The sequence below is a fragment of the Dromaius novaehollandiae genome, chromosome 15 (assembly GCF_036370855.1).
Source record: "Dromaius novaehollandiae isolate bDroNov1 chromosome 15, bDroNov1.hap1, whole genome shotgun sequence".
Classification (NCBI taxonomy): Eukaryota; Metazoa; Chordata; class Aves; order Casuariiformes; family Dromaiidae; genus Dromaius; species Dromaius novaehollandiae.
This window is the reverse complement of record NC_088112.1, coordinates 501,412-516,521: the sequence shown is the minus strand read 5'-3', so window position 1 is coordinate 516,521 and position 15,110 is coordinate 501,412. Positions and strand designations below refer to the sequence as shown.

The 15,110-nt window shown below is 48.6% G+C and overlaps 1 long non-coding RNA gene across 1 annotated transcript; it reads right to left on the bottom strand.

Moving 5' to 3' along the window:
- Positions 1-1,893: 1,893 nt before the first annotated feature.
- LOC135329976 (uncharacterized) lies at positions 1,894-14,902 on the bottom strand. Its single transcript, XR_010391689.1, has 5 exons — positions 14,291-14,902; positions 3,426-3,487; positions 2,726-2,882; positions 2,228-2,345; positions 1,894-2,026 (listed from the first exon to the last, which is right to left on the bottom strand). It is a non-coding gene; the product is annotated as an uncharacterized LOC135329976 (long non-coding RNA).
- Between the last annotated feature and the right edge of the window lie 208 nt (positions 14,903-15,110).

Genomic DNA, 15,110 nt, shown 5'->3' with positions numbered 1-15,110 from the left:
AGCAGCAGGGCTGGGCTGGGGGCCACGATGGGCAGGGGGGAACAGAGGTGGCCGGGTGCATGGCAGAAGGGGGAGGTCGCTCGCTGGGTGTGGAGGGGGCTACTGCTGGGGCCGCCCCTTCCCTCCTCACTCTGCATCCATGCTCCAGAGCTGAACGCAGTGCAGAGGGTGGAGGGGATGTCAGCCCCGTGCCTTTGGCACTTTGAAATGGAGAGGACCAGGAGAGGAGGGCAGGCATACCCAATGCCCAGAAGAAAGCAAAATTTGAACCCATCTTCAGAATAGGCCATTCTTTTAATCATTCTTCTAACAATCGAAGGAACAACAGGCTGGTCGGCCTCACTTCAGTGCCTTGGAAAATCATGGAGTGAGTCCTCTTGAGACACATTTGTGAGCACGTGGAAAACAATGTGACTGGTAATAGTCAGCATGGGTTTCACAAGTTTAACTCTTGCCCCATCATCAACCTTATTACCTTCTAGAATAAAACAACTGGATCAGTGGAAGAGGGAAGAACAGTGGATGTCAAGCTGGGAACACAAGTCAGCAAATCAGGATCAGGTCCAATGACACTAATCAGGGTCAGACAAAGCCCTGTAATTGCAGGGCAGTCCCAGAGAGATGAGATCGGTCCAAGGTCAAGCCAGAAAGTTAGGCCATGAGTCAGACTCTGGATCAACAGGCTGCATGGTCAGGAACAGGCACAGCTGTAATACAGCTGCAGAAAGGCACACTTGCAACCTAACTCAAGATGGGACAGAAGACAAAGGCCTGAGCTTAGATGGGGCTCCTGAGCTGTGGACAGCGGTGTGTGTGGAGGCACCCTGTGAGTCTGGTCAGGACCATATAGGCCTGTTAGTGCAACCAGAGCTCTGTCAACAGACTGGCCAGGAGCAGCTACATGGAAAAGGCCCTGGGGGTCCTGATGCATGGCCAAGTGAACACGAGCCAGCAGTGTGCCCTGGCAGCGAGGAAGGCCAACAGTCTCCTGGGCTGAATGCACAGCCAGGAGATGGAGGAAAGTGATCGCCCCCCATTACTCAGTGCCACTCAGACCACATCTAGAGTGCCACGTCCAGTGTTGGGTCCCAAATAAAGGAAAGACAAAGACAAACTGGAATGAGTTCAGTAGAGGAACATCAGGATGTTCAAGGGGTTGTAGCACCTCCCTGTGAGGAAAGGTGATAGAATGGGACTTGTTCAGCCTGGAGAAGAGGTGGCTTTGGGGAGGGGGGAAATAACATCATCCATCTAGTGCGTACAAAGTGGTTGTCAAGAAGACAAAGCCAGGCTCTTCACAGCAGTGCAAGTTTGGAGGATGAGAGACAATGGGCATAATAAGGTGAAACAGGAGATGTTTGGACTGCATGAATGGAGAAACCACTTCCCCATGAGACAGTCATGCACTGGAAGAGGGTGCCCAAGGAGGCTGTGTAGTCTCCATCCTTGGAGTTTTTCAAGGCCCAATGGATAAAGCCTGAGCACCATGATCTGACCTAACCTGACTACAGTTGGACTAGAGACCTCCTGAGGTTCCCCCAAAACTGAGTTATTCTTTGATCCTTTGACATGTATCTTGACAGTTACTTATAATGCTCTTGGGTATTTGAGAAAGACCGAGGGAGTGGGAGATGTAACAGAGCTTTGAGGTGATTCTCAGGCTTCCCAAAAGGCTGCTGGAGGCCAGAGACACACTACGAGATCTAAGCCGCACAGCCTTCCTGTGTACAGGCGAAGGCATCCCATGCATGGGCTTCCATGGACTAAGTCTGGACTCCTCCTGACCCTTTCAGACTCCCCGTATTGTCCAACCCTCCCTCTCTAGAGCACCACCTTCCTCCCTGGAGACTTCTTGTCCTACTACTTCCTTGCACCCAGAGTCTGAAAAGCAGGGTGAGCTGTTACATCACCTCTTACATCCCGCAGCTCCTCAGAGCTGCCTTCTCCCTTCTTTTGCTGGGCAAGCTCTTCAGATTTGGGGACAGCTGCTTTTGTTGCTTTGCACAGGGTCTTGCTCATTAAAAACCTGGAGATCAGAAGGAAACATCAGGTGGGAGACTCACCAAAAGCCGCTACATGCTTCCCACCCAGCCAGAAGACTTAAGCCAGGGGGCACATCAGCATAATCTATCAGTGTTAATACATGCAACACTGCCAAAGGAAACAGCTGCCTCAGACTCGTTCTGGAGCACAGGGTTACCCAAAGCCGGTTCTCCAGGAGTCTCACCTCATTCAATGCACTCCAGTCTGGGCCTTTCTCCTCTCCTCTCCGGTCACCTCCATGTTACAGATCAGCTTTGGCTGAACGTGTCCTCAGGAATGGAGGTGCTTCCCAGCAAGACCCTCTGGAAGTAGAAAAAAAGGAAGCTCTTCACACCTGCATTGCTGGGATGGTTCCTACAAGAAGGACATGCTGGCCTGCTCACGCATGGCTACAGCAGGCCAAGTTTCAGTTGCTGGACCATGAAGAAAGGTAGGCAGGGTGGAGCCGGTTGTTTGGGCGGCTCTGAGAGAGCCCAACTGCATGCAATAGTTGCAAAAAATAATACAGGAGAGGTTGTTTCTCGACAGAACTCTTTGGGCAGAGATTTGTTTTGGGGGAGCCAAAGCTGTCCACCCACCTCTGGAGGGAAGTCGCTGCTTCTCCCAGCCCCTTCCAAAGAGCAGGGAGCAGCCACCCCTGTGCATGGGAAGGGGAAGAGGAGGGTGGCCACCACCTTCTCACCAGGGAGAGTCACTGTGGGGCGCCTGAGTCCCTGAAGCCAGTCCACGTCCATGCCCAGGTGGAAGATGAGTTTTCGAATGGTCAGCACCTTGCCTCTGCGCCGCTGCAATTGCTCTTGGACCACGCAGAAGGTGCCGAGCCCTGCTCTCAGGACAGCCTGCACACGGCAGAGACAAAAAGGCCCATGCATAAGTCTTTTGGAGGTGGAAAAAGTGATGACTGTCCGAGCGTGGGGCCACTGCTCTGTGCCCTCCCCATTTCTGAGGCACGACGGGGCAAGAAGGGGCACTTGGAAAGCTTTGGAGAAGAGCCACACATTCTCCAGAGTTCGTCCACACCCTCCTCGAAAGAACTGCTAACATCCCTTGGCTAAGATGATCCCCGGGCTTTCCGCCAGCCTTGCCACAGACCCAGGAGAACTCCCCGAGCTGTCTGCTTGTTCTTTCCACTCTGGCCACGGGGAACAGAAAAACCCTGGGATGTGTCAAATGCTTTCTCAGACAAGATGTGTGTCAAACGCTTTCTCAGACAAGATCTGGACTGGACAGGTTTCTCCTGGCTGCCCGAGAAGCTGCTCTGTGGCACACTGGCCAGTCGCAGTGTGCTGCTGTGGCACTGGGGAAAGGCTTGCTTCCCGGGGCCCAGGGCTCTCAGGAGGACTAGAGCCCCCTGGGTGTGGGGGTCTGAGACACCAGCCCACCTTGTCCAGCATCAGCTGCTTCATGATGTAATCCGACACAACATCCCAAACAGCGACAGTATCTGCAAAGCAAGGGAAGGACATGTTAGCCCCAGAGCAGCCAGCTCACAACCTCTCAGCAAGCTCCTAGTCCTGGGAGGGAGAGATGCAGGTGCCTGCAAACCCTCCCAAAAGCCACTGCCATGGCTGCAGAGCTGGGCTTTGCCCCAGTTTCGGACTGCTGTCCTTACTCTTAGGCCGGGGGAGGTCCTGAGTGGAACAAGGCACATGGAAAGGGTTTGGGACAAGGGCTGTGGCCACCTGAGGACAGCATCTCTGAGCCCAACACACACTGTGGCAAGCTGGAGGCCCAAGAGGATCCACGGGGAGGACCAGAGGTTCTCCCAAACAAGCAGACAATTTGGATTTATTACAAGGTGGACGATCCATTTCCAACACAGGCATTTCCAGTAGGCTCTCGAGAGCACCACAGGAGCTGCAGGACACTGCAGCCTCCAGGACGCAGGACCCCTTTCCTCCCAGAGCCAGATCCCAAAGGGGGACCCAGTCCCAGGGAAACCTGGCCACGGATTGCTCCTCCTTCCCCCCCAACACGAGGGCGTGGAGCCGGCCCCACAGGAGCCGTGAGGCTCAGGGCAGCCCCAGCCCCAGAACCCAGGATGCCTGTCACATTGTGCCCTGAGCTGGGCGGTGCCCTGAGCTGGGCGGCACCCTCAGGCAGCCCCCAGCCCTCTCCAGCCACCTCCACAGCCTGGGATCCACAGCTCTTTTTGCAGTTAACAGTCTCTGGGCAACATCTCAGGAAGGAGCTCCCGAAGCCCTTAGCCTCGAGAGACAGCCACAGAAGCCCTGGGAACAAGGAACTGTGATCTGGGCTGGTGGCCTCATTCCAGCAACCTTCCATCTCGCTTGACCCCTGTCCTCTGCTTGCCTGTCCATCTGGGAAAAAAGGACACTCTTCCCATCTCGTCACCCAAAACTCCTCTCCTATGTGCTCCTGCTCCTCTGCCTGTTGGTGAGGGGCCCCAACACAGCTTCTGTCCCCCTCTTTGCCATGGAGTGGATTCAAGGGGCAGCGGGGGGGGGGGTGGGAGGGGGAGCACATGAGCAGTGCCCAGCAGCTCCCAGGCCTCATAGGGGAGTGAGGGCTCTGCCATGGCACTGGGGAGATGTCCCTGTAATGCAGTACATCACTGTGGCTTCAGCTCGTGTCATCAGGGGCTCAGTAGGTCACTGCCATGGAGATGATACAGCCAGGAAGAGACTTATTTTCCAGAAATTTCTGTTCAATCCTTTAGGAAAGTCCCGAGATGGTCCCAAAGGCAGTGAAATATCTCAGATGGGGCCCTGGAGAAGTAACTACTGCACCCCTGCACCAATGAGTCTCTGCACTGGGCAGATCTGTGAGGGAAGCTGGGGTTTGGAGGTTGGTTTGGGGGTTGGCATTTTTCAAAGACGGGATCAAAGTCATGTGGGATGAAACAGCCCAAAGCGTGGCCATGTGCTGAAATGCTTTGGTGAGCCTCAAAACTGGTTTCTCCTGTGGGTCGCTCTTTTTGTAGAAGTAGGTTGTAGGACAATATGGGGCAGGACAGAACCTTCCTCCTTTAGGCACCAAAGCAGGATCTTTGTTTTTAAAAGTCCTCAGCAAAGTTTCTCAGTCTAAGATAGAGATGATATACCAGAAAACAGCAAACATGCCCTTAAGCCACATCATCCAGAGGCCTGGTCCCTGCCAGGCTCCAAAGCCATGGGCCAGGCCAGGTAGCAAATCTGGGCAATTTTTCCCATTTCCCATAAATTTTGCCCAGCTTTCCTTCTGGCTGAACCTGGAGAAAGCCATTTCTCATCTCTGGATGTCATTTGGTTTGTGGGCTTTTCAGTGTCACCTTGGGACAGTGCTTCTCCCCTAGGTTCCTGTTTGATTCTGGGGAGAATGCTACAGCTTTTGCATTGTGACCACTCTTTTTTTGGCGACTCGTGCCCCCTGAGGCCCTGATGTGGCAGTGTCTGTGCAGTCCTGAAAGTGAAGGTGGCAATGAGTGGAGCAATGGGGGTCCTTTGCTTTGTAAGAAAAGCAAGAGAAGTGGTCCTTTGTCCAACCTGCCACCTAGTGCTGGTGTAGGAGAGAGCTCCTTTGAACAGCTTGGAAGACAGCAAAGCTTTGGTATCCCAGGCCCCAAGCTCCTTCGATGGGTCAGCTTGGCTGGGGCTCACTGATGTTGGGGACAGTGCTACAGCTTTTGCCTTATGACCACTCTTTTTTTGTGACTCGTGACAGCGTCCCAACTCCCAACCTGCCCACCTCAAAACAGCCTCTCTCCACAAGGCCTTCACTTGGCCTAAGAGCTTCCAGCAAGCAAACCCCTAGCCTGCAACAAGCATCTGCCGTGGCCTCCTCCTCCTCTCTCAGCAAACACTGCTGCAGACAAAAGCTCACCCTTGGAAAAGCAAATGAGAGGGAAGCAGGGGAAAAGCATGCTTGGGACGCATCCCAGAACAAGGAGAAACAGTTCATTAGGAGACACTCTAGAGTGATATAAATTGGAGAACGTTGCTGCCAATTATTCTGAAAGCTGAAAAATAATGATAATCATAAAACCCTTTAAAAGCAGAAATACTGCTCTCTCAGCACTCATACTTGTTTAAATGTTCCCTAACCTGATCCTCCTCACTGAGGGTAAATCTCTCTTGCTCCAGACTTTCCCACAGGTCTCAGGGGCCTGGCAGGCCTGTGGGCAAATCTCACCAGCAAAGACCAATGCAAAGAGAGCATTGAGAACCTTGACCTTTTCTGTGTGCTTTGTCACCAGATCCCCTGTCCCATTCAGCAATGGACCCACCTTGTCCAAAGGACCCACCTACTTTTCCTTTTATCTCACATGGGATTTTTACAAGCGGATCCCTGAACAGGCCCAAGTCTGCTCTCCTGAAGTCTAGGGTTGTGGCCCTGCTTCTTGCCTTGTGCCTTCCTCCCAGGACCATGAATGTCACCATCTCTTGGTTACTACTTCCAAGGCTGCCCTTGACCTTTGCATTCCCAACCAATTCTTCTTTCTTTGTGCATACCAGATCCAGCAGAGCACCTCCTATCCTCAACAACATGATCACCTGTGTCAGGAAGGTATAATCGCCTCTGTAAAGCACTTGGTGATCTACTGGGGAGGAATACTGCAAGCTAGGTGTTATCCTGCAAAGGAAAAAAAGAACACTTGCAACCATATTTGCACCCAAGCACAGTTAGCTCACTCAAACTAAAGACCAGCACATTGGATCACAAATGGAAGTCTTAAAGATGTTTCCTTTTGTTTTAGAAGCTAGTCAGGAGGGTGACTACCTCCATTTGGAAAGGAGATATCATTAAAACCACACATTCTGAAGACCAAGCAAATACACAGGCAGTGAGGCTGTCCATATAGACATCTTTTTTCCTCCAAAAATCAAAGACATCAAAGATCCCCCTTTGCAGCGGGGAGACCTACAACTGTCACTTTTGGTATCCCACCCCACACTCATTGTGCTTTAAAGACATTCAGTCCAGTATGGTAATAAGAGACTTTGTATCTGACCAGATCATTACTCTGAAACCACTGGGGGCCTCAAGTCTCACCACCTTTGGTATCTGTGCTGAAAGATGGGAAAATGTTAAGAGAAAAAACACGTCAGCTTCCAAGGACAATTAAGTGTACGGGGTTGTCAGTTTAGGGATGATAATGCAGACAACTTCCTAATACTGACTGGCTGAGTAGAAAGTCTGAACTCCAAGAAACAGGCCTTTCGAATATCATGTGAAAGTTCATGTGAACTGAAACAGGTCAGCTGCTAGAGAGTTAATTTTGAGACTCCACACTTGCCCACATTAGTCATTTTGCAAGAACAGATGTTGCTACCAGCTTACAAACAGAGCTTATTGTTTTGCACCACAAAACAAGCTTTGCACAAATAAATATAATATAAACAATAAAACTGGGCTCGTCTAGAAAAGGTACAATTCACTTACTTTGTTTGAACGCTCTGCTATCACTAAAAAACAAACAAAAAACCCTGAAGAACAGTTACAAAGAAATTATTTAAGAATCCTGACTAAATTTCACATTAAGTTAACTAAAGGGCACCTAAGAGTGCACAAGGAATTTATCATCTCCCATTACTACAACAGCCAGGCACTACAAAGGTCACCCCTATGAGAACAGAGTTAAGTCTACACCTAAGAAAGTCACTGGCATGCTAAAGGCTCTCTAAAACACTTTAAACAAACATTTGCCCTTGAACAAAAGCCTTACAATGCTACTTCAGCCAACAACTAGCCATGAAGCTTTTTTCTTCCCTGTTTATTTGTTGACTTTCTTTCCAGAAAGAGTTTGTTTCATTCTATAGCTCCTGACAGAAGCTCTGTTAGCATACTCTGGCTGATTTAGACTTTCTCGACCAAAAAATTTTAAACTTTTAGCTGAAATGCTCTCTCTGCTGCCCACATGTAGAGGCGTACCACCAGAAAACAATGCCTGGAGTCCAGGTCACTCTGCTGATGGAGGATCCCTCCTGCTGACACTAGACATAGTGTATCCTCTCCTATTCACTCAGCATAGGTAACATCATGCCTAGGGCTAGCCCCCACAACACCTCCTCAGGCCACACAGACAGTCACCAAGAGAAAAGAATGGATGAAAATCCACACAACTTCAGTAACAAGGATTTAGTAGAAGAACCAGAGTTTTCCAAGGTACATGACACATAAGAACAATAAGGCATATTAACTACCTGAATAATGTGTAACTCCTCATTTTCTCTTCCTTGCTCGAGTCTGGCCACAGTCCACCCCATGTGGCTCAATGCTGAGAAAAGAAGAGGCAGAATAGGATTTGGCAGCCACAGAGAAGTCTCTTAGAGACTGACTGCCCTGCACAGGACCCACACTCCCAACATTACATTTCAGGTCCCAGAGTTCTTCCCTCCAAGCACCTCATGAATCATCTCTGACAGAAACACGGGAAGGTCTCTCCAGCGGCAGCTACTGCCACTGCTGTGGCATCTCACCAACACCCCCGCACACCTCGCGCAGGCAACAGACCACTCACACACACCTACTTCTCCCACAACAAGCGTCTTCGGCCTTTCTCATAGGCCTTCCAGTAACGCCCCCTTTGAGCACCCAAGGTTACCTGGGCATTAGTAGCAACAACACATAATCCCAGTCTAGACATAAAGCTTGCCTCCTTCCTCAAGGAAAGCAAGAGACGAAAGATTACTAAGCCATCTAAGATCATAAGCAAACATGTAAATTACTACCTTCTGTAAGCTCCAGAAACAGAAAAGTCCACGCAGGACAGGAAAGAAAAGACAGAAAAGCAACTCACAGGCACCCACTTAAGTAATGTACTGCTAAAGCAGTGCTCAGGAATGAGGTCTTTCAATAAGTCTCAGCTGCACACTTCCTCACTAGGCAGAAGGCAATAGTCAGTTGAAATATTTTGTCAATTGATAAAAAAAAATGGAGTCTTGCAAAGAGTTCTACTTCAGGAACAGAGACTGAAAGTAGTTTCTAAGGTTTTTTCTAGTTGCTTTCAAAGGGACTAGGAAATACTATAAGGATTCCTCAGTCTTTCTCCAACAAAATCATGTCTTTTCCCCTCTTTTGCTCCCAAACTCAGCTGGTACCATCACTACTAGACAACCTCCCTTTTGTGTCAGGTGCACCAAAACTCCTTACAACAGAACTGACAGTCTTAACTGCACCTTTCACTGAACACAGGGAATAGTTGCTGTCAATATACTACTAAAGTCAAGCAGAAAAAATTGGAGGGTTGATGGTAAACACAAATCTATTCCTAGAAAAATGTATTCTTATTCAGCACGGTCTGCTATTTCAGAAGGGAAAACTCAAGATGACAAAACATTTCTGTGTACTCCAGTTCAACTTTCAGCACAACATAAGTTTCAGTCAAGCTGTCTGCAATCACAGCCTGCCAGCATCAGTCTTCCAACAGAGAGAAAGTAGAATGCCACCTTCACAATGTGACATTCAGGCATAACTAAATTTAACAGTTTAAATACTTGGCTCTGGTAACAATCTTCGCTCTTGAACAGAAGCACATCTTTCTCCAGGTGTAGGAGAGCATTCACCATCTGTCAGTGTTGTTCTGTCCTTCTTTATCAAACACTTGGAGGGTTAGAAGCAGTTTGATCACATGGGAAGATTCATTTTCTCTTCATAATTCAGAAATGAATGGGGAAACCTTGGATTTTCTAAAGCAGCTAGAGCCAGGGAACACCGAGGGACACAACACAGAAGCAAGTAAAAATGAATCTATGCTTAGCTACCTCCATCTCCAGCAGCAATGCACACCTCCATGAGAGGGGTATGCTCTGGCTTTGCAATTTAGATTTAACCAAGGGCTTGGAAGAAAGGAATAAAGACACTGGTGTTGAGGAATGTTGGAAACAAACTGAAAATGTCAGCCCTAACCTCTAAATCTTCTGAAAAGGCTCATCATGCAAAGGTGTGTTCACATCCTTCTCCTCTGACTTGTTGGAAACTTGCACGGGAGGAGCCGACGGAGGGAAGACCCAGACGCTCAATATGAGTGATCAGTGTACTTCAACTTTATTAGGCGTGGTCTTTCTTTATATAGTATAGGACTAATCAGGCTCATACATATTGCAAAAGCTGAGCTCCTTATTGGTAACAGCAACTTGGTTTACCCAGCAACTTCTGCATTACATCACCCGCAAGTTCCCAGGACTAATCATTGATAACACCTTGGAGCCAAGGACAATGTGTCCTTGGCTCTAGCTGTTTTTACTCTCATACGGGACTTGGCTCACATCAACTGTGTGCGATATGCACTTAGTTCTGCTTCCTTTATTTGTTCAATCTTCACATGACCTCTGCCCTCAAGCCAGTCTTCCACAATTCCCCCGTTTTTATTTTGTGCGAGAAAGACCTTTTTAGTTAATTGTTCAAGCTTTTGTGTTAAGCAGCCAAAAATCACTCTTACAACAATTAAAATTAATACAATTATGAATAGAATACGTAGCCCTTCTTTGATCAAGCTCAAAATCCAGGTACTCACATTGCCAAACATCTTTCTAAACAGATCATCAAACCAATTATACTGTACGGTGATTCTCTGGGTGTGGTCCTTTAGCCATTTCAATTGCTCATGGATTGACTGTCCATGATCAGAAAGATTAAAACAACACATTCCTTCAAAATCCTCACACCCACGTCCCTGTGCCAAAAGCAGAAAGTCTATAGCTGCTCTATTTTGCAACACTGCATGTCTCAGGCTATCCATATCCTGTGACATTTCAGAGAGAATTTGTGTAGTAACATTTGATTGCCTAACAGCCCAAGAAGCAAGTTTATTTAGATTAGACATGGCATGCGCAACTGCAACGTTAGGAGCTAAAGCTGCGGCGAAAAACCTTTCCGCAGGCCCCCATAATTCTACATCATCAGCGCAATCTGAACCTAGTTTTTTCAATTCACGTTTGCCTCGACGATTCTCACTTCTTCTATGTTTGATTGCTGCAGTCAGATTTGACCAACGCTGATCATGTAAGTCGTTCGGCCAGCGTTGAAATTTTTTCTTGAATAGTTCGTTTTGGTTGTAACGGTGGTGCTATCCATTCCAGTACAATGGGTTCCGCCAACCCTCTTTTTTCCCCCGTTTTTATTTTGTGTTGTGTAATGGCTCCCATTAGGTATTGTGGGCCACATAAAATAGTAAGATCAAGTGGCTGATTTTCCAGGCGTCGGTGCGTAGCACGCGTAGTAATTAGCGATGCAATTTCCTGGAGTACCCGTTGCTGTTCCTCTGTGAGCGTGACGGCAGCCGCTGGGTCTGTTCCCTTCAGCAAGGGGCGTAGCAGATTTAAAAGTTCATTAGGAATGCCGACAACCAGAAGGATCCATTGGAGGTCTCCTAATAGTTTTTGAGCATCATTGAGTGTTCTTATGTCAGTCCTGATTGTCAATTTCTGTGGTCTGATGGTGGCATTCGAAATATGCCAACCTAGATACTGCCAGGGGCTGGATTCCTGTACCTTTTCCGGAGCCACCACAAGTTCCTTTTTCTTTAATTGTATGATTAGATCAAATTTTTGTTCAGGAGAAAAAGGGGTTTTTTTGTGCCAACAATATATCGTCCATGTAGTGATATATTATGGTCTCTGGCCACTGTTGACGTAACGGTTGAAGTGCCGCATCGACATAGAGTTGACAGAGGGTTGGTGAGTTTCGCATACCCTGCGGTAGTACTGTCCATTCAAATCTTTGGTCTGGCCCCTCTCTATTGATAGCAGGGAGTGTAAATGCAAATCGCTGTTTATCATCTTCATGGAGGGCTATAGTAAAGAAACAGTCCTTTAAATCTATGATTAGCAGGTGCCAGCCTTCTGGGATCATTGCTGGATTGGGTAACCCCGGTTGTAAAGCACCCATGTTACGCATCTGTCTGTTTACAGCACGTAGATCGTGTAAAAGTCTGTATTTGCCGGATTTTTTCTTGATCACAAATATTGGGGTATTCCAAGGGCTGGTAGATAGTCTTAGATGACCTTGTTTGTACTGTTGCTTTACTAGTTCATGTGCTTGAATGAGACTTTCCCGTTTAAGCGGCCATTGCTCTACCCACACAGGCTGATCAGTCCTCCAGCTGAGTGGGATTGGGAAAGTCCAGGCAATGGCCGGTGCTATAAAGGGTGTTCCGAGGTAAGCACCATACCCATCTGGGCAAGGATATCGCGCCCTATTAATGCTTGCACTCCTTCAGGTAGGGGTAAAATGGAAACGGAGCAATTAACCACCTTGTTCCCTATAGTCCATTGTAGCGTCGATGATTTTCGGGCGAGGGTGACCCCACCTACCCCAGCTACCATAGAGCTGGTCTCTCGGGTTGGCCAATGCTGGGGCCAAATCTTAGTGCTAATTATTGATACATCCGCTCCAGTGTCCAATAAGGCATTAGTGCGTATAGATTCTTCTTTATACTTTACAGTCACGGTTTGTCGGGGCCTTTGATGCATTCCGACAGTCAGTAATACTGCACTTCCAGTGGAACCAAAAGCACCATAGCCTCGTGGTTGCTCTTTCGCTGGTGCCACCCCTTCAGTCAGGTGGGGAAGCGGAATAAGTTGAGCTATTCTCGATCCTTGTGGTATGTGCATAGGTGGAAACATTGCTGAAACCACAATTTGTATTTCCCCGAAATAGTCCTTGTCGATCAATCCTGTCAAAACTTGTAATCCTTTCATTGTAGCGGACGGTCTTCCAATCAGTAAGTCACCTATCGGCTCATGATTAATAGTTACTGGTCCATAGACATTCGTCCGGATTCTTGTTGGCTTTGTATCCAATAAGGTGGCGTCTACTGCTGTTGCCAAGTCCAGTCCGAGACTCCCTCTGGTGGCTGGTCGAAGACAAAGGGGTTCATGCCGTTCGGAGTGGAGCTGGGCGCCGGCTGAGGTGGTTGTGTTAACTGCGGGGGTTGCTGAGTTGTTGTGGTGAATGCCGCCTTTTGTGTCGTCGCGGGGCGGCTCGTCCCGCTCCTCCGGGTGTTTCCCGAGCCAGCCTTCCAGCAAGCCGCTCCATCATGTTTGTTGCTTTTGCAGTTGGGACACCATACTCTACTAGCTTGGCATTCTCTGCGAAGATGACCAACAACGCCGCATCGGTAGCAGTGTGCCGATCGTCGATTAGGGGGGATATTTCCGCCGGGATTTTGCAAAGGAGCAAGGGCAGCGAATACCTGACTTTGATTCTGTTGCATATTATCCCGCAACGCCTGTGCTTGCTCTCTCATGCTCTCTCCTAATTGTTTCACCGCCTCTACTAGCATAGCTTGCGGTCCTACAGGTACCTGCGCCATTCTTTCTAGCCCCTCCTCAATAGTCCATGTTCCTGGGAGTGTGGCTAAAATACTACGCATTGAAGGGTTACTATTCTGTATTGCACATTGTTTCAAGATAGTCCCTTTCAGATAATCTGGTACCCCTGCTGCTTGTATAGCATTGGCTACTCTGTCAATAAACAAGCCGAAAGGCTCTTCCCGGCCCTGCTTTATTCCCATATAAGATGGGATACCCCCTTTTTTTTTTTTTTTTTTTTTTTTCCAAACTGCTTTTATTAGTGGTTTCTGACCATTAATATCATAGAGAAAAACTTATTTCACATTGATAGCCTAAGATGGGTGTCCTCAGATAACTGTGGCCAAAGGAAGAGGAGAAGGAGGAGAGGAGAAAAAGGGGGGGGGGGAGAGAGGGGGGGAGAGAGAGAGGGGGGGAGGGGGGGGAGAGAGAGAGAGGGGGGAGGGGGGGAGAGAGAGGGGGGAGGGAGAGAGGGGGGGGAGGGAGAGGGGGGGGAGGCGCTGAGGGAGGAGGGGGGATCTGCCGCATGGTCAATGTTGCTCCTTTTGGCAGGCCTGTGTTCCCAGACCCTCCCTGGGCAATAGTAAAGGTTCGGATCGAGGGGGGCGATGGGTATAGGGACACCTCTGCATGCGGGGGTTCCTTGAACCCATCGGGGCTTCCCAAACGCTCTGCGGCGGCGGGAGCTACTTTTTTTTTTTTTTTTTTTTTTTTTCTTTGAGGTGCGAGAGCATTAGTAACTGCCCTCCACGGCTTCATCAGCTTTTTTGCTGTCTTGTTATCACTTATTACTTCATCAAACAACTTGTCCCCAAATTTTTTCCATTCAGTTTGTTCGAACATGGTATCTGGGTTAACAAAACACCCCTTAGCCACTCCGTAAGCTAATAGCCCTGGGAGTTCCTTATGACATTCTATTCCTTGAGTACCCCGCTTTTCTAAAAAGCATCTTAATAAATAATAAGCCGCTTGTCGCTCCGTGGTTACTCACTTACCGTTGCAACCTTTGCAAGACCTGCGGCGAGACTTTCTGGCAGGACCCCGTCTCGTCCTGGGCACGGACCCCCTTTGTTTGTGTCCTCTCCACCTCCTCTGTAACTCTGGCACGTAGACCCCCTTTTGTGTCTCGTCGCCTTTAGCACAGCAGGACCAGCTGTCTCTAGCACTCTGTCGACTCCTGAGTTTTTAATCACCGAGTCCCTGACCGGCAGGGTCCCTGTTCGGGCGCCATTTGTTGGAAACTTGCACGGGAGGAGCCGACGGAGGGAAGACCCAGACGCTCAATATGAGTGATCAGTGTACTTCAACTTTATTAGGCGTGGTCTTTCTTTATATAGTATAGGACTAATCAGGCTCATACATATTGCAAAAGCTGAGCTCCTTATTGGTAACAGCAACTTGGTTTACCCAGCAACTTCTGCATTACATCACCCGCAAGTTCCCAGGACTAATCATTGATAACACCTTGGAGCCAAGGACAATGTGTCCTTGGCTCTAGCTGTTTTTACTCTCATACGGGACTTGGCTCACATCAACTGTGTGCGATATGCACTTAGTTCTGCTTCCTTTATTTGTTCAATCTTCACATGACCTCTGCCCTCAAGCCAGTCCTCCACACTGACTAACGAAGACAGTGCCCATTTGTGGCCAACCTTTTACTTTCCTACAGGAAAAAAGGAAGCTATCAAAAAAGCACTATAATCCTAGATATACTTACCTAAGCTCAGGCTCTGTTCTTTTCAAACCCCTCTTTCCTCCTCATTACTAGAGATGACAGCTTGTTAAAGTTCGTAACTTAGAGCTGAAGAGAAAAAA